Below are 18,975 nucleotides of genomic sequence, written 5' to 3'. Positions count from 1 at the left end.
GTAATGCCTTTCCGATCTTATGATCTCCTATGCCGCAAGAAATGGTGGGACCTCCTGGATCCCTAAATTTAGGAGGGGTGTTATGTTGAATCATGGAGCTGAGCTGCTCTGCAAGGAAGACTTTCTTATGAACATTCTGCTTACGCTTTTGAGTGCATAAATCCTTAAGAAACTTAGCGTAAGCAGGGACTTGCTTGATAGCGTCAAGCAACGGGATGTTGACTTGCACTTTTTGAAACACATCCAAGATTTCATCAAAGTTATTTCTTTTCTTTATTGGTGCCAGACGTTGAGGAAATGATGCTTTGGGCACATAAGGTGGCACATTAGTGGCTCTTGGAGAGTCAGAGAGCTTTTGGAGTTTGGATGCATTGGTATGGCTCTCTGCTTCATCTTGATCTTCTATTTTAGAATTTGATTCATCCCCAGGCATCTCTATTCTGTTATCAATCTGCTTGCCTGACCTAAGGGTAGTGATCGATTTGGCCTGTTCATGATATTGCCCTTGGTTGGAATTAGAGCCAATCTCATACTGTCCCTTTGGATTAGCCTCAGGTTGGCTAGGGAACTTGCCCTTCTCTCTCTCACTCAATGTGGCAGCTAGTTGACCCATTTGTACTTCCAGCTTGGCAATGGATTGTGCATTTGCATGTAAGCTTTGCTGGTTGGCCAGTAAGGTTTGTTGGGTGTCTTTTTGGAATTGGAGAGAACTCTGCATGAAAAGATGGAGTGTATCCTCAAGAGATGGTTTCCTTGATTGTGTAGGCAGTTGTTGATATTGTGGAAACTGTTGAGGTTGTTGACTGCCAACTTGGAGGTGCGGTTGCATGGGAGGATTTTCAGATGGTCCTCCTTGTTGTGGTCCTTTTGCCCAAGAGAAATTTGGATGTCTAGCCCACCCTGGGTTATATGTGTTCGAGTAAGGATCATTCCCAGATTTTTGAAAAGTGTTCATAGCATGAACTTGTTCAGAGAGAAGTTCTGGGAATGCTGCACCAGATGGACAAGACTGCATAGGATGGGCAGGACTAGAACATGTGGCATATGCCTCGACTTGAGCTGTTTGTTGTGGTCCACTATTTAATACCAGAGCATCAACTTTCTTTGTCAGGTTATCAAGCTTGGCGCTCAGCTCTGGCATGACTCCTATCTCATATATACCACCTCTCTTTTGTGGTTGGGGACTTCTGTCACCTCTATTTGAATAATCCCATTGCTGGAAATTTTCGCACAAGGTTTCAAAGAAGTTCCACGCTTCGACATCACTTTTGGTCATGAATGACCCTCCACTGGTGGCATCAACCATGCGACGGTTTTGTGGTGTCAGACCGTCATAGAAGTATTGAACTTGTTGCCACTTCTCAAAACCATGGTGAGGACATTTAAGAAGCAAGTCCTTCCATCTTTCCCAACATTCATGAAAGTGCTCGCCCTCTTTTTGTGTGAAGTTAGTAATTTCTCTACGGAGGGCATTAGTTTTGTGAACGGGGAAGAACTTGTTTAAGAACTTCTTAGACAGTTGGTCCCATGTAATGATAGATCCAACTTCTAGAGAATTCAACCATGCTTTCGCCTTATCCTTCAAAGAAAAAGGAAACAGGCGTAGGCGGATCGAATCGTCTGAGAAGTTTTGGAACTTAAAGGTGGAGCAAATGTTTAAGAATTCTTTCACATGATGATATGGGTCCTCCTTGTCCAATCCATAAAAGGATGGCAACAATTGTATGACTCCAGGTTTAAGTTCAAAGTGTGCTGCCGTAGTGGTTGGCAACACTATGCATGAAGGCGCATTAAATTGGACAGGAGCTGAATAATCTTTGAGAGCTTTAACTTCAGTCTCATTCGCCATTTCAACAGGATTATTTCTCAATCTTTCACGAATTGTTCTTTCAATCTCAGGATCAAACGGTACTAGTTCTATATTCAGAGATCTACGTCCTAGCATAAACTATGTTATTGCAATGTAAGAAAGAAAACTAAACTAAGAAGCAACCTAAGAGAAATAAAACTAGACCTAGCAACTATGAGATTCTAAAACAAGAAAAAGCTATGTAAATGAAAATTGGAAAGAAGAACCCGGAAAAGGAGATGATGAATGTCTGTAGATTTGAGAGCTCCTCCTTTTGAAGACAATGTTATTTAGCAGCTTCCTTCCTTAATTCCTGTAAACAAAAAGAAAACAAAAATAAATTAAATTTACTAAAATAATGCTAGAAAAAAAAAATCCTAAGCAACGGTTAATTTCTAAAAAAGAAAGTTTGTAATCTTAGAAATAAAAACTAAGTTAGTTTCTAAAAAGGGAAAAAATTTCTAAAACTAGAAAATAGAAAGTTACTTGAAAGAAGAATCAGAATCTAGAATTAGAAAATAGGAAATTTCTAAAAATAAAATAAAATAGCCTAGAAATAGAAACTTTCTAAAAAAACTAAAACCTTGATTCTAAAAATAGAAATTAGAAAAAAATAGAAAATTTGGAAAGAGATTACCAAATTAGTAGTTTATGTCAGGTCCCTACAAAACAGGAAATAGGTTAGTTTCTAAAAAAATTTAACCTAAAGGTAGTAAAAAAAACTAAGACTATGAATTATGATAAGAGAGAATCTTAAATCCAATTGGACCGAAACAGTCCCCGGCAACGGCGCCAAAAACTTGATGTTTTATTTAAACCAACACGATTTAAATGATTTTTAAACTCGCAAGTATACGAATCAGATGCAGATACGGTACGTATTACGAGATCGTTCCCACGAGGACTAGTCGTCACAATTCAAATCTATGATTCTCCTTAACTAATCCAACAAATAATGGAATGAATTTCTAAGCACAATTTTATGAAAAACAATTAATTAAGAACAGGGAAGAAAATTCAATCAGAGAGAGAGCACTAGGACTTTCGAATCCACCCCTAATTATCCTAACCTTGTTTTGTCTGTTGATTCACCTTGATCTAGATTGATACCACTTATACAGAGAAAGCACAATCTGTGTCCTTAATCGGGCATACAAACTGTCTAATTCCTTTAAGCAATGCCATGAATGACATATCCCATATCCTTGGTCGGGTACATGGAATGTACATTCATTAAAGCACCCTGTTTCTTCCTCTATAAGGAAACTTGTTCTTGATCAGACACAAGTACCTATAATAAGCATCCAAACAACATCCATATATATACTTTAATCAAGTTCATAGATGGAGAAGTATAGAATTTAAACCCATAAAGCCCACTTAAAGAAAGAAATAAATTAATTGAAATTCAAAGTAAATCAACCAATACAAGAGCTAATCAAATTAGGGGCCTCATCTCAGCCCTAGCTGAGAGATTAGTGACCCATAAAATCCATAAAAAAAACATTAAATAAAAATCATAAAAAAAATGTCAAACCAAACAATCTCTTTCTCTCTTCTTTCTTCTCTTTCTTCTCTTTCTTCTCTCCCTTGCTCCAGATCTGGAATCCCCTGGTTCTGAATGTCTTTCCCACATCCAAAACTCCCCTTTTATAGCTGCTGGATGGCTGTGGTCGGTGGCAGAGTCGTAGAAGGACTCGAAGTGCAATTTTTGCAGCCGTGATCGGTGGGCCCCACAGAGGTATTTTCTGGAAAATCCACCCCGTCCATTGGATTCAGGACGAAATTTCAGTCAAGAATGGGTGGTTTTGAATGTCCATTGACACGGCCCAGAGAAGAAAATACAAAAAGATCAGTTTTGAACGTCACAAGAACCCTTTTGTGGCCTCTGTATCACGCACGTGTGCACGCATGAGAGAAGAATATCAGCATGGTTTTGAAGCTCTCGAACCACTCTACAAGATGGACGGCTCGGATCGGCCGTACGGTGACGTACGGGGCCCACAATCCTTCGCAAAAACGGCCAGCGGTCTTCCGTTACGCGGACGCGAAACCAACTTCCGTGGCAATGGTGGGACCCATGTTGATAATTATTTCAATAATCCACTCCGTCCATTGCATGGAGGATGAAAAAATGGCTAGGAATGCCCAATTTCGAGTTAGAGTTGCTGTAGCCCACGGAGTTTTTGAACTCACCGTCCGTTTTACGTTTTTCAGCGGTCAACGTCCGTACACATGCATGGAACCAAACGGACATCTAGGCGATGGTTATAACTGCCCCAGGAAACGGATGGACGGTTTGGATTGTCCATTCCGACGACGACGGTCGGCTTGCGCGGACGCTGCAGCGGCGAGAGAGAGAGACGGGTCAGCGTTCTCGCTGACCGTCCCAGCGGTGCGGTGTAGTGCCAGCGCACGTGCTCTTTACGCACACACTCACGCATGTGGGGCCCAATGTAATGTTTGTGGGAAATCTGCACCGTCCATCCTTTCCTTCATATAATTCCAACCGCCAAAACCAAGTTTGAGGCAGTTCCAAATATCAGGTGGGCCCCCAAAGTGAAGATTAATGGGCTGATCTGTCCATTGGACCACTTCCCGAGATCCTCAATGGCTGAAATTTAATATGTACGGTTAATTTACGCCCTCATCTCATGCATGAAGTTTCGAACTGATCGGATAGCGGGAACCATGTGATCTTGCATTCTGGACCCTTTTCGGGCCCCTTTGGCTTGCTTTCCTCAGATCCCAGGCGTGTAAAATCTTCATTATTGGTTCTCTGGAGTCCATCCCGTGCTCAGGAGACTTTGGATCATCAAAATCCATGCCTTTAACATCAATTTTCAATTAACGCTCCTGACTTCATCCTGTAACAAAAATACAATTAAAATACTCCATTAAGCATTATCATATATGTAAAATCTGGTAATGATTAGGGTCTAATATGCAATATTCGACCCTGATCACAGGTCTCACAATTCCATAGGCTTTTAAGGTCCTCCCAATCAAATTCTGGCGACCCGTGATCTATTATTGGCATTTGTGCATGATCGTGAGTCGTGTCTTGTATATCAGAGTCGGCTTGACTCGAAACTTGTACCCTTACGACCTCCCTGTCGCCGCGGTTCCGATGGTGCGTCTTACGTGCAGATCCGATACCCGGGCCAGGAGATGTGGGCCCACGTTCATTTTAAGGAAAACGTCGCACATTGCAAAACCCAAGAGAAATGTCCCATCAATCACATCAATCAATCAAGTACCATATCACATCATGTCAAGTACCAACACCCATCCCTCTCTCACTTAAAGTCAACAGTCTCTTACAACCAAGTACACCCATCACCTACTCACCCATCCCTCTCTCTTACAACCTCTCTCTCTCTCTCATTTCTCCTAAGCACCATGAGAGAAACCGTCCAAACTTCCATGGAGAAGCTAGTGTGGCCCACCTTCTTACCTTCCATCTCCACGATCTAAGTCCAATCTCGACCATTGAAAATGCACCCCTTGGAGCTCTAGATTGCATCGGTGGAAGGAAGAGTCCAAGATCTAACAGTGGGTGTTCGTAATATTTGATTTTGATGTAGGGTCCACGTGATTTGGGACCCATCTTAATGTATTCATTGTATTAAGGCATCATAGTGGCGGGGTCCTTCCACTATCCGACATTCCTCGCCCTCTCTCTCTCTCTCTCTCTCTCTCTCTCTCTCTCTCTCTCTCTCTTTTTCTCTCCGTCTTGTAATGTCATGTGGCTCACCTGATTTATGCATTTCATCCAGCCGCCCAGCTGGGACGATGGACCCCACTGTCATGTATGTGCGGCATCCACACCATCCAGATAGTTGGACTGTGGGCCACACCATGATGTATGGGTTTTATCTACACCGTCCACTGTGTGGACCCACCTCAATGTAATGCCCAATCCACATCATCCATCTTTAGTGGGTCAACACTCTCAGCTGGACCTGGCGATAATAAGATCCATGGGTCCCAGCTGCACTAACGGAGTAAATTTCATGGGACCCACCGTTTCATCTAGACCGTCCAATTATTGGATGTCCAGCAGCAAATGTTGCTGGACTGTATACAGGGTAAACACAGGTAGCAGCTTGACGCTGTAGTTGGTGGGCCACTCACGTGGACCCCACCTTGCTGCACGTGCGTACCCCACACCGTTCATCTGTTCTGGCAGCATGTGGATGGTGATGTGGGACCCACTTGGATAGGTGTTTTATCTAAACAGTCCGTACGTCTGGACGTGACCCACCATGATGTGGGTTTTATCCATGCCATGCATTTACTTTTGGCAGCAGCAGCAACAACTGCGGCTAACGTCAACAGTTGACGGGGACCACCATGATAGATGGGTTTCATGACCAGGTCATCCATGCCTGGATGGTTCTGTGGCCCGCTAACATGAGGTATGTTTTATATCCATGCCATCCAGACTGTCCATCATCTGGACGGTGGATGTGGGACACCTCACATCCAGTCCCTAGACATGGGACACCACCAGGATGTATGTATTTTTTTTACTATCCTTATATGGGACCCACTCAATGTATGTGTTTTTTATACCCACTGATGTATGGGTTTTATTCACATTGTCCATTACATAGACGTAGGCCGCCTTAATGCATGTGACGTATATCCATATCGCCCATCTATCCACCGCGTGGACCACACCATGATGTATTTGTTTCATCCACACCATCCAGACAATGTTGGACGGTGCTGGACATGTTTGGATGGTGCAGATTTACATGGGAAGTGTTTGGATGGTGTTGATTTACCTAGATAATGTTTAAACAGTGTTGATCATCATTAGTGGGCCATGTGTCCCATGGAATGATGTGTACAATGATACAAATGTTGCACCTGTAACTATTTAAATAATTTTAAATGTAATCCAAGCTCCCATCTGTCAGGCCCACTTTGATGTATTTTGTGGCCCATCCATTAGGTGCACTTTGATATACTTACGACGCATCTGTGAGGCGCACCTTGATGTATTTGTAGCCCATCCATGAGGCCCACCTTGATGTATTTATGATCCACCCATGAGGCCCACTTGTTGTGCATTTAAAGCCCATGTCATGCATCCAATGATGTGTATTAGGCCCATGACATGCGGCTCACTGTGATGTGTGTTAGGCCCAGGTATGTGGCCACCTATGATGTATATTTAAGGCCCACTTATGATGTATTAAAGCCCATGTGTAGGGCCCATCTATTAAGTATTTGAAACTCATGGTGTTAAGCCCATTGATGTGGCCCATTGATGCAGTCCACTTGTTGTCTATGAGGCCCATTAGTGCGGCCCATTGATGCAGCCCATCTAATGTGTATGAGGCCCATTAGTGCGGCCTGTTGATGTAGCCTATTGTGATGTGTATTGGGCTCATATCATGCAGCCCACTGTGATGTATTCGTGACCTTTGGTGAGGCCCAACGTGATGTATTTGAGGCCGAGGTGAGGGCCCACCTGTTGTGTATTCAAGGCCCGATGTGATGTGTGATTTTGCCATGATGTATGTAATAATGTTTATGTGGGTCACTCATTGGGAGCAATGTTGGTGAAATGTCCACATTGATAGGTGATGATGGTTAAAGGTCCACATTGTGACCTTCCCTTAGGCCGATTCCAATTATCGAGCCGATTCTGATTGTTGAGGCTGATTGTTGAAGCCGATTCCGATTGTTGAGGCCGATTCTGAATTAAAAGTGCTATATTAATAAACCCTAAGTATTGTCAAATTTTGTGCCGAACCAATTCAAGTTTGTATCTTGATGTGTATCAAGCTTGTGCATCTGTTCATATTGAATCTTCGACATTCGTTCTGTTCATGCTGAATTTATCTTGCCGATACCTACGATGAACTTACCGAGATCTTTAAACTGGAAGAAACTGAAGACTTAGTTTTTAAGAACAGTGCGGTTCAAGATCTGGAACCAAGTTCAAGAACTCAAGACCTAGTTGAAGACTATGTTCGATATGTCGAGTTCAAGCTTTGAAGAGCAAAGAATTAAAGTTACTGAAGTGATCGATAGTTTGATGGCTCATATGTTCTATCTCACAAGTAAGGTATGATTGACCTATATTGACCTTAGATCATGATTAGATCATTTCATACTTTCGGTCGGTTATTTTGGTCATTTTATAAGTGTAAAATTCTATTCTTTCGACTAGCCCTAGCACTGGCTCGACCAGTCCTAGTATCTCCTCGACCAGTCATGCAAATAGTGTTCGACCAGTCGTGCAGTGCTCGACTCATTTTTCACCAAGTAATCTGGACTCACACGACCAGTTGTGTAGTGTCTATGACTAGTCGAGCAGGCCACTCCACCAGTCATGCGACCCACAAGGCCAGTCGTGCAACTGAAAAAACTTATCGCACTAGAATTTTTGAAAATCTATTTAGATAAGGCCAGTCATAGCTATTCCAAGGCCAGTCATGCAAACCAATTTTTCACCTATAAGTAGTGCTCGAATTTCAGAGTTTTCTATTTAATTCTTATCATTCTTAAGCAATCACTCTGAGTTAATTTTAAGTACATTCTAAGCTATTTTGTGCATATTTTAGATTCTTTAAAGTAGCTCTTGTATTTTGATTTTGATTCTCCATTCCATTCTTATGTTAAAAAAGGATATTTGATTTATCCTTTTATGAGATCAAAATCAAAGCAAAGCCCTTACTGATTTAATTAAAAATCATCTAGACTTAGAACCCTATGTACTTGTGAGACTGAACGTTAAACATCTACGACGTCATCAAGTTGGTTCTACCGGACTGCTTTAGAATCGTCATACAGATAAGTATTTTACTTTTTCTGTAATTCAATTCCTTTTTGGTTTGTGAGATTGTTCCAGAAAATCTCCATTTGTGGTTGGTCTAAGGTGATCTAGAAAACTTAGAGCGTGGGGTTTTTGAATTGTGTAAGCCCACTTGAAAGACACAATTGCGAAGGTTTTAGATGAACCTTAAAAAACCTATTTTGATTAGTAAACGCTAATATCCCAAGGGAGTGGATATTAGGAGTGGAGTAGTTGTGTGGTTGTTGTTTAATAGTTGGTGTACACATAAGCAAACCACTATAATTCTTTGTATTTGGTGGATGTGTGGTTTTCTTCTTTATCTTTTATAGTTTAAGATTGTAGGATGTATTTATGTATGTGAATGTTGTAATAGATTACTTTCTATTTCTTTCATATCCTCTTAAGTTTGAGTTTTTGATACTCACCCACGTTCTAGTAAGGTTGTCCTGCCATAAACCATTGATTTTTGGTGTTAGGTTGTCCGTAGAACCAAGTTTGTATCAACCTCTCAATACTTGATTTTTAAGGTTGTTATTTCCTTTGGTTAATTGCATTTATTTAGCTATCTTGTTGTCTTTATTCCGCTTATTATTTTTAATTTGACATTGTCTTATTCACCCTCCCTTTAGGACATATTGTTCGGCCTTTTCAAGTGGTATCAAAGCCTAATAGCTTGTTGATTTGGATTTAATTCCTAAGCTAAGCGATCTAAGCATTTAAGATGTCAAATTTTGATAGCCTTTCTATCACTAGGCCTCCACCTTTTGATGGCTCTAATTATGCTTATTGGAAAGTCAGAATGAGAATATTTTTTAGGTCTATTGATGAGAATGTGTGGCAAGCCACAGTAACTAAATGGACTCCACTTACTATTGAAGTTCTAGGCCTTGATGGAACTAAAACTCTAAAAGTTGCTCCTTATAGCACTTGGACCACTCTTCAAAGAACTGAGAGTAGTGCCAATGTCAATGCTTTAAATGCAATCACTTGTGATACTGTAGTCCAGATGAATTCAAACGAATTATATCCTGTGATACTGTAAAACAAGCCTGAGATATCTTAGAAATGACAGACGAGGGTACGACTACTGTTAAGAAATCAAAACTACAAATCCTCACCATTAGGTTTAAGGAAATATGTATGGAAGAAAGTGAAACATTCATGAACTTCTATACTAAGTTGAATGACATAGTCAACTCTACATGGGGTCTTTGAGATAGCATCCCAGAAAGCAAAGTCTTTGCAAAGATACTACACTCACTACCTGAAAGGTTCAATTCGAAAGTCACGGCCATTCAGGAACTTCGTGATACAGACCATATGCAGGTTAAAGAACTGGTTGGTTCTTTACAAACCTATAAGTTAAACTTTAAAGCTCTGAAAGGTAAATCTATTGCCCTTAAGTCTTCTAAATATATTTCTTATGAAAATAATAATTCTGATTTAGACACTTCTGAAGATGATATGGCCCCTTTAGCTAAAAAGTTTTATAAGATTTTCAAAAGTAAAAAGAGGGTTGATGTTCAAAAACCTGTTGAAAAGAAAAGATCAAGATCTAAAAATTGGAAATCTTTAAAGGACAGCCAATGCTACAACTGCCGTGAATATGGGCATCTAGCAAACAAATGTCCTAAAAAGGACAAACCTAAAAAGAAAGATATGTTGGCTACATGGGATGAATCTTCCTGCCCTGAAACCTCTTCTGAGTTAGAAGATTCTGAAAGCGAGTCAGGTAATGATGTTAAAGCCCTAATGACTCTAGCCAAGTTCACTTTCTTAGATAATGATACAACCAATGAAGAAAATCTAAGAAGTGATCATGAGAATGAAGAAGATCTTCAGGATACTTATGATGCCCTATATTGGGAAAGTTGTAAAATAGTTGTTAAATTAAAACTACAGAAAGAAAAGTTTTTAAAATTGAAAGAGAATTTTGATAATCTGGTTTTGGAAAAATCACACCTTTCAAATTGCTTTGAAAAAGCTAAGTGTGACTTAGATTTCAAAACATCCCAAGTTGAAATTTTAAAATCTAAAAATGAAAATCTAAAACTATAAGTCTCTTCACTTTTGAGTTTGAAGGACACATGGAGGTATGCCCAAGGTGACCCTAAATTAGAAAAACTTCTATCTGGATCCAGAAAATGTGGTGATCGATCTGAATTGAGCTATGACAAAAATACTCCTCCCAAATATAAGAATACTCCTCCTAAATTTGTTAAAGGAGAGTCTTCTAACTTAAAAGGGAAAAATCAGAATCAAAATATTTCTAAAACGACTAAAACTTTTCAATCCTTAAATTCTAAAAAGAACCATATCAACTATAAAAATCAAAACCATAATCCTTTAGCTGAGAAAATTGTAGACCTGCTTAAGGAGCTCTTAAAATCTAACTCAGTGGATAGGACGTATAACAATTATAAACAGAAGAAGACCAACTATGCTCATAAACCCAAAACTGTAATGAAATGGGTCCCTAAGGTTGCTTGTTTGGTTGCCCACACCGCATTCAAAGCCACGAGCCATTCAAACTGGTGACAAGTGACAAAAGTCTGTTCACCAGTCTTTAAGACATGACTGATGGTTCAGTCACATTCGATGACAGTAGCAACTGCAAAATTGTAGGCCAAGGTACAGTTCAACTCCCTAACCCCCCTCTTTTTTAGAATGTTTTCTATGTAAAAGGTTTAAAACATAATTTACTAAGCATTTCTCAAATTTGTGATAATAATCATAGTGTAAAATTTTCAAACCAAAAATGTGAAATCTTAAATAAGAATGGTTCTGTAATATTAACTGGTCATAGAACTTATGAGAACTGCTATATAGTTAGTGACTCAAGCTCATCTAAGCTATCATGTTACATGGTCCATACCGATGAGACCGAAGTATGGCATAAGCGCCTGGTACATGTACACTACTGCAACTTGTATAGATTGAGGAAAAGTGATTTGGTAAGAGGTCTACCCAAAATAAAGAAAGTGGATAGGATATGTGGCGAGTGCTAGATTGGTAAACAAACTAGGAGTGTTTTTCAAAAAGATAAACTCCAATGCCACATCTAAACCACTCAAACTCCTCCACATAGATCTCATTGGACTAACTAGAACGGAGAGTTGACGTGGCAAGAAGTATATTCTGGTCATTGTAGATGACTTTACCAGGTATACTTGGGTAGTTTTCTTAGGATAGAAATATAAAACTCTCGAAGAAGTAAAAAGGGTACTTAAACGTATCCAAAATGAAAAAGAGTTACGAGTCTCTAAGATCCGGAGTGACCATGGGTCTGAATTTGAAAGTAGCAGTTTTGAGAAATTTTGTAATAACTAAGGAATATCACATGAATATTCTGCACCCAAAACACCACAACAAAATGGGATAGTGGAAAAGAAAAATAGGGTGCTTCAGGAAATGGCTAATGTAATGTTAAACAGTATGAAGCTTCTTAAAAATCTCTGGGCTAAAGCCGTAAATATTTCTTGTTATATAATTAACCGTGTTTATATTAAAAAATCTAATAATAAAACGGCTTATGAGTTGCGGTTTAATAAGAAGCCTTCTGTCAAATACTTTCGAGCTTTCGGCAGTAAATGTTATATCTTACGTGATCAAGAACATCTGGGTAAATTTGACACCAAAAGTGATGAAGGGATATTTTTAGAGTATGCTTTGAATAGTCGAGCATATCGGCTACTCAACAAGAGGACCGATGTAATACAAGAATCTATTAATGTGGTCATTGATGATCATATGAATACACCTATCTCAAGTTCAGAAGATGATGAAGTTTTTCAAATTGATAAACCAGACTCTTCATCTAATCAAAATAACACTAAACTACGATTAAATAAAGATCATCCTACTAATCAAATCCTTAAAAATCCCCTCACTGGTGTACGCACTCGTAAATAATTAGAAGATATGTGTAACTACATGTGTTTTACATCTCAGATGGAACCGGCTAATGTAAAAGAAGTCCTTACTGATGAAAACTAGATTGTAGCTATGCAGGAAGAACTCAACAGTTTGTAAGAAATGATGTTTGGTATTTAGGTCCAAGACCAACTGATAAACATATTATCGAAACAAAATGGATTTTTAAGAATAAGTCTGATGAACTTGGTAATATAATTAGAAACAAGGCTAAGCTGGTTGTACAAGGGTACACTCAAATTGAAGGTATTGATTATGATGAAACCTTTGCCCCAGTATCTCGTCTTAAATCAATCAGACTGTTTATATCCATTGCGTGTTTTAAAAAATTCAAAATATATTAAATGGATGTTAAGAGTACATTTTTAAACGGTGATTTGCATGAAGAAGTATACGTTGAACAACCAAAGGGTTTTGAAGACCCTAAGCATGCTAATCATGTTTATCACCTAAAAAGGCACTCTATGATTTGAAACAAGCTCCCAGGGCATGTGTAACGCCCTAAAATTCGAGGGTCGAGCATAATTCAGCTCCCGAGTTTCAAAACATCACTTATGCAACATATGCAATGATGGATGTATATTGTTTATAATAGTGCATAAAACATGGAGTAGATTAAGCCAAACAGTAAATATAATCCAGGGATAGGTGAAAGATGATGTTTTATTTAAACCAACATGATTTAAATGATATTTAAACTCGCAAGTATACGAATCAGATGCAGATACGGTACGTATTACGAGATCGTTCCCACGAGGACTGGTCGTCACAATTCAAATCTATGACTCTCCTTAACTAATCCAACAGATAATGGAATGAACTACTAAGCACAATTTTAGGGAAAAAAATAATTAAGAACAGGGAAGAAAATTCAATCAGAAAGAGAGCACTAGGACTTTCGAATCCACCCCTAATTATCCTAACCCTTGTTTTGTCTGTTAATTCACCTTGATCTAGATTGATACCACTTAAATAGAGAAAGCACAATCTGTGTCCTTAATCGGGCATACAGACTGTCTAATTCCTTTAAGCAATGCCATGAATGACATATCCCATATCCTTGGTCGAGCATAAGGGATGTACAATTCATTAAAGCATCCTGTTTCTTCCTCTATAGGAAACCTGTTATTGATCAGACACAAGCACCTATAATAAGCATCCAAACAACATCCATATATATACGTTGGTCAAGTTCATAGATGGAGAAGTATAGAATTTAAACCCATAAAGCCCACTTAAAGAAAGAAACAAATTAATTGAAATTCAAAGTAAATCAACCAATACAAGAGCTAATCAAATTAGGGGCTTCATCTCAGCCCTAGCTGAGAGATTAGTGACCCATAAAATCCATAAAAAATATTAAATAAAATTCATAAAAAAACGTCAAACCAAACAATCTCTCTATCTCTTCTTTCTTCTCTTTCTTCTCTTTCTTCTCTCCCTTGCTCCAGATCTGGAATCCCCTGGTTCTGAATGCCATTCTCACGTCCAAAACTCCCCTTTTATAGCTGCTGGATGGCTGGGATCGGTGGCCGAGTCGTAGAAGGACTCGGAGTACAAATTTTCACAGCTGTGATCGGTGGGCCCCACAGAGGCATTTTCTGAAAAATCTACCCCGTCCATTGGATTCAGGACGAAATTTCAGTCAAAAATGGGTGGTTTTGAACGTCCATTGACGCGGCCCACAGAAGAAATCACGAAAAGATCAGTTTTAAACATTGCAGAGCAGTCCGTTTGTGGCCACTGTACCGCGCACGTGTGTACACATGGGAGTGGAATATCAGCATGGTTTTATAGTATTCATGGCCCTCTACACGATGAATGGCTCAGATCTTCCGTACAGGTGACGTACGGGGCCCACAATCCTTCGCAAAAACAGCCAGCGGTCGTCCTTTACGCGGACGCGAAAACAACTTCCGTGGCAATGGTGGGACCCATTTTGATAATTATTTCAATAATCCACTCCGTCCATTGCATGGAGAATGAAAAAAATGGCTAGGAATGCCCAATTTCGAGTTAGAGTTGCGGTGGCCCACAGAGTTTTGAACTCACCGTCCGTTTTACGTTTTTCAGCGATCAACATCCGTACACATGCATGGAACCAAACGGACATCTAGGCGATGGTTATAACTGCCCCAGGAAGCGGATGGACGGTTTGGATTGTCCATTTGGACACTAGGTGGGCCCCACAACCGACGACCGCGGTTCGGTTCCACGGACGCTGCAGCGGCGAGAGAGAGAGACGGGTCAGCGCTCTCGCTGACCGTCCCAGCGGTGCGGTGCACAGCTGGTGCAAGTGTGCACGATGCACACTCTGCATACACAGGGCCCACTGTAATGTTTTTGAGAAATCTGCACTGTCCATCCTTTTTCTCATATTATTTCCACCGTCAGGACCAAAATTGATGTATATCCAAATATCCAGCGGGCCCCACTTAATGAATTAAGGGGCTGATCTGGCCGTTAGACCACTTCCCGAGATCGTCAATGGCTTAAATTTAATATGTACGGTTAATTTATGGTCCCCATCACGTGTATGAAGTTTCGAGTTGATCGGATGGCGGGAAACATGTGATCTTGCATTCTGGACCCTTTTCGAGCCCCTTTGCCTTGCTTTCCTCAATCCCAGGCGTGTAAAATCTTCACTATTGGTTTTCTGGAGTCCATCCCGTGCTCTGGTAATTTTGGAGTGCCAAATCCATGTTCTTAACATCATCTTTCAGTACACACTCCTGATTTCATCCTGTAATAAAAACACGATTAAAATATGGCATTAAACCTTATCATGTACATAAAATCAGGCAATTACTGGGGTCTGAGATGCAACATTCGACACTCATCACAACCCCCAACCAGCATTTTGCTAGTCCCGAGCAAAACATGCGAAAAATAATTTCAGAAATGAAGACAATTCCTGTAAACTCAAGTGACTTGTGAACAGATAGCTGAGATGTGAAAATTCTAAGATTCATGATTGGTGTGTGGAATTTTTCTCTTGGAATCAAGCTCTCAGCAGACTTCATAATCAAGTTTAAAATATTAATCCATTAATTTGAACAAATTTTGAACATTGAGTTCCATGAGTGTAAAGTGTAATCTCGACTTACAATCATTAAGAGATCCAATTGTCAATTTCATGATATCGTTGGTAATTCGTGACAACCAAGCTTGAAACCAACACTGGCATTTTAGATTAACTTTCCATTCAACTAGCCTTTGATTTTCTTTATGAACAGTACACCAAGGAAGGGACTCAAATCCTCACCTATAGGGAGCAAACCTATGGCGAAAACTTGTCGCCTAACTTTTTTTTTTTTTTTCATATGTCAACTATGGAGAATCAAATCTGCACCTATAGGGAGCAAACCTATGGTGAAGATTATGTGACTTAGCCTTTACCAAGTTAATCAATCAGTTATCGAACCAAAACTTAATGTGTAAGCGAGATGTGATATGTGAAATCATGGCTCAATCAATGTTTTACAACTTCTAATCATGGGTTAACAATTCAAAATTGACTGTGAAATCATGCAGATGGCCGAATCCAAGAGTCATAAGTTAACAACATCACAAATCTTATAATGTTAAAATCACAACTGTCCTTCAAAATCACTTTGAATTCAATAGAAATTGCAAAAAAAATTTTCAAATTTCCACAAATTTTTGCTCAAGACCAAGAAAATACTGATTAGGTACCCTAATCACCCACCCCCAACCTAAAATCTACATTGTCCTCAATGTAAAAGAAATAAACAAGCAATGCACATGGGACAACGAGAATAAAAGAGGAGTGATGAAAAAGATAATACCTGGATGGAGAATCAAGAAGCTTTCTCAAAATTTGTGAAAAATTTCAACGTAAAAGCGAGTTAGCACAAGAGAGAAATCAACATAAGCAAAAATAACAAAAGGAAAAACAAAAGAAGATCCTACCTATACCAATTTCGCAGGTGCTCTCGATTGCATTTAGCGCATGCAACAAGCCTTTAAACCCCTAGGTTACCCCTAGTGGACGAGTTGTAGTCTCGTGAGGGTTTGCAGTAATGTTACCCACAAACATTGAAGTAACTAACTAAGAAAAATGAAAATGAATGAAATAAAAAAGCAATACAATAAAGCAAAAGGCTGGGTTGCCTCCCATGAGCGCTAAGTTTAACGTCTTCAGCCAGACAAGAACGGACCATGAATGAAATAATCTTTATAACCAGGGTCCGCCAAAGAAATTACCTCAACACTTTCATTAACCAATCCCAGACAAGTGATGTGAGTTCCCATGAACTGTGCTATCTGAAATAAGGCAACTGACACTGTCGTCAAATAATTTAAGGACTTCTGCTCGAACGACTTCTTCTATGTTAGGATCACGCTTCCTTTGCATGTCATGCGATATTACCACAGCATGATCCATCCATACAGTGGGGCATACTCCCTGGATTTTTTCTATCTTCCGTTCAATTGCTGCCTTATATGCTCTAAGAACATTAAGCAGCCTGCTCGCCTTTGTCTTCTCAGAGTTACAAACTGTGCTGTCAGGAAGAGTCTCAGAGGGATGAAGAGGTTCCACTTTCGCTCTCCATTTTTCAGTCTCCAATATAGGAGTAGAGTCGAGCAATGCATTGACTTCATGGATGGGACTATCAATGTCAAAATCCATGCCCGATTGTGCTAAGCAGGTCTCAAGAGGATCTTCAAAAGATGTACGGAAGTAGTCCTGCACAAGGCTCTCGATCATGTCCACTTTAAATATGTCATCCAAATCTGAGGATTGTTGTCCTGCATTAAAAATATTGAGTTTAATATTCATGTTACCAAAGGACAATTTCATAACTCCATTCCTGCAATTGATAATAACATTAGATGTGGCCAAAAATGACTGGGATCTGACTATGAAGATTCTGGACAGGCTGAGTATCTATAACTATGAAATCCACTGGAAAATAAAATTTATCAACCTGGATTAACACATCTTCAATAACACCCCGAGGCACCTTGACAGATCTATCGGCTAATCGTAATGTTACCTTAGTCGGTTTCAACTCACCAAGTCCTAGCTGCTCATAAACCGAATATGGTAACAAATTGACACTCACCCCTAAATCAAGTAATGCCTTCCCGATCTTATGATCTCCTATGCCGCAAGAAATGGTGGGAGCTCCTGGATCCCTAAATTTAGGAGGGGTGTTATGTTGAATCATGGAGCTGAGCTGCTCTGCAAGGAAGACTTTCTTATGAACATTCTGCTTACGCTTTTGAGTGCATAAATCTTTAAGAAACTTAGCGTAAGCAGGGACTTGCTTGATAGCGTCAAGCAACGGGATGTTGACTTGCACTTTTTGAAACACATCCAAGATTTCATCAAAGTTATTTCTTTTCTTTATTGGTGCCAGACGTTGAGGAAAGGGTGCTTTGGGCACATAAGGTGGCACATTAGTGGCTCTTGGAGAGTCAGAGAGCTTTTGGACTTTGGATACATTGGTATGGCTCTCTGCTTCATCTTGATCTTCTGTTTTAGAATTTGATTCATCCCCAGGCATCTCTATTCTGTTATCAATCTGCTTGCCTGACCTAAGGGTAGTGATCGATTTGGCCTGTTCATGATATTGCCCTTGGTTGGAATTAGAGCCAATCTCATACTGTCCCTTTGGATTAGCCTCAGGTTGGCTAGGGAACTTGCCCTTCTCTCTCACTCTCAATGTGGCAGCTAGTTGACCCATTTGTACTTCCAGCTTGGCAATGGATTGTGCATTTGCATGTAAGCTTTGCTGGTTGGCCAGTAAGGTTTGTTGGGTGTCTTTTTGGAATTGGAGAGAACTCTCCATGAAAAGATGGAGTGTATCCTCAAGAGAAGGTTTCCTTGATTGTGTAGGCAGTTGTTGATATTGTGGAAACTATTGAGGTTTTTGACTGCCAACTTGGAGGTGCGGTTGCATGGGAGGATTTCCAGATGGTCCTCCTTGTTGTGGTCCTTTTTCCCAAGAGAAATTTGGATGTCTAGCCCACCCTGGGTTGTATGTGTTCGAGTAAGGATCATTCTCAGATTTTTGAAAAGTGTTCATAGCATGAACTTGTTCAGAGAGAAGTTCTGGGAATGCTGCACCAGATGGACAAGACTGCATAGGATGGGCATGACTAGAACATGTGGCATATGCCTCGACTTGAGCTGTTTGTGGTGGTCCATTATTTAATACTAGAGCATCAACTTTCCTTGTCAGGTTATCAAGCTTGGCGCTCAGCTCTGGCATGACTCCTATCTCATATATACCACCTCTCTTTTGTGGTTAGGGGCTTCTGTCACCTCTATTTGAATAATCCCATTGCTGGGAATTTTCGCACAAGGTTTCAAAGAAGTTCCACGCTTCGACATCACTTTTGGTCA

The 18,975-nt window shown here is 39.9% G+C and overlaps 1 non-coding gene across 1 annotated transcript; it reads left to right on the top strand.

Moving 5' to 3' along the window:
* The first annotated feature begins 1,364 nt into the window (after positions 1–1,364).
* Positions 1,365–1,471, top strand: LOC131228262 (small nucleolar RNA R71). The gene has a single exon (XR_009162773.1). It is a non-coding gene; the product is annotated as a small nucleolar RNA R71 (small nucleolar RNA).
* The last annotated feature ends 17,504 nt before the right edge of the window (positions 1,472–18,975 follow it).

This window comes from Magnolia sinica, chromosome 15 (assembly GCF_029962835.1).
Source record: "Magnolia sinica isolate HGM2019 chromosome 15, MsV1, whole genome shotgun sequence".
Lineage (NCBI taxonomy): Eukaryota > Viridiplantae > Streptophyta > Magnoliopsida > Magnoliales > Magnoliaceae > Magnolia > Magnolia sinica.
The sequence above is the reverse complement of the archived record's forward strand: the minus strand, read 5'-3'. Positions and strand labels throughout refer to the sequence as shown.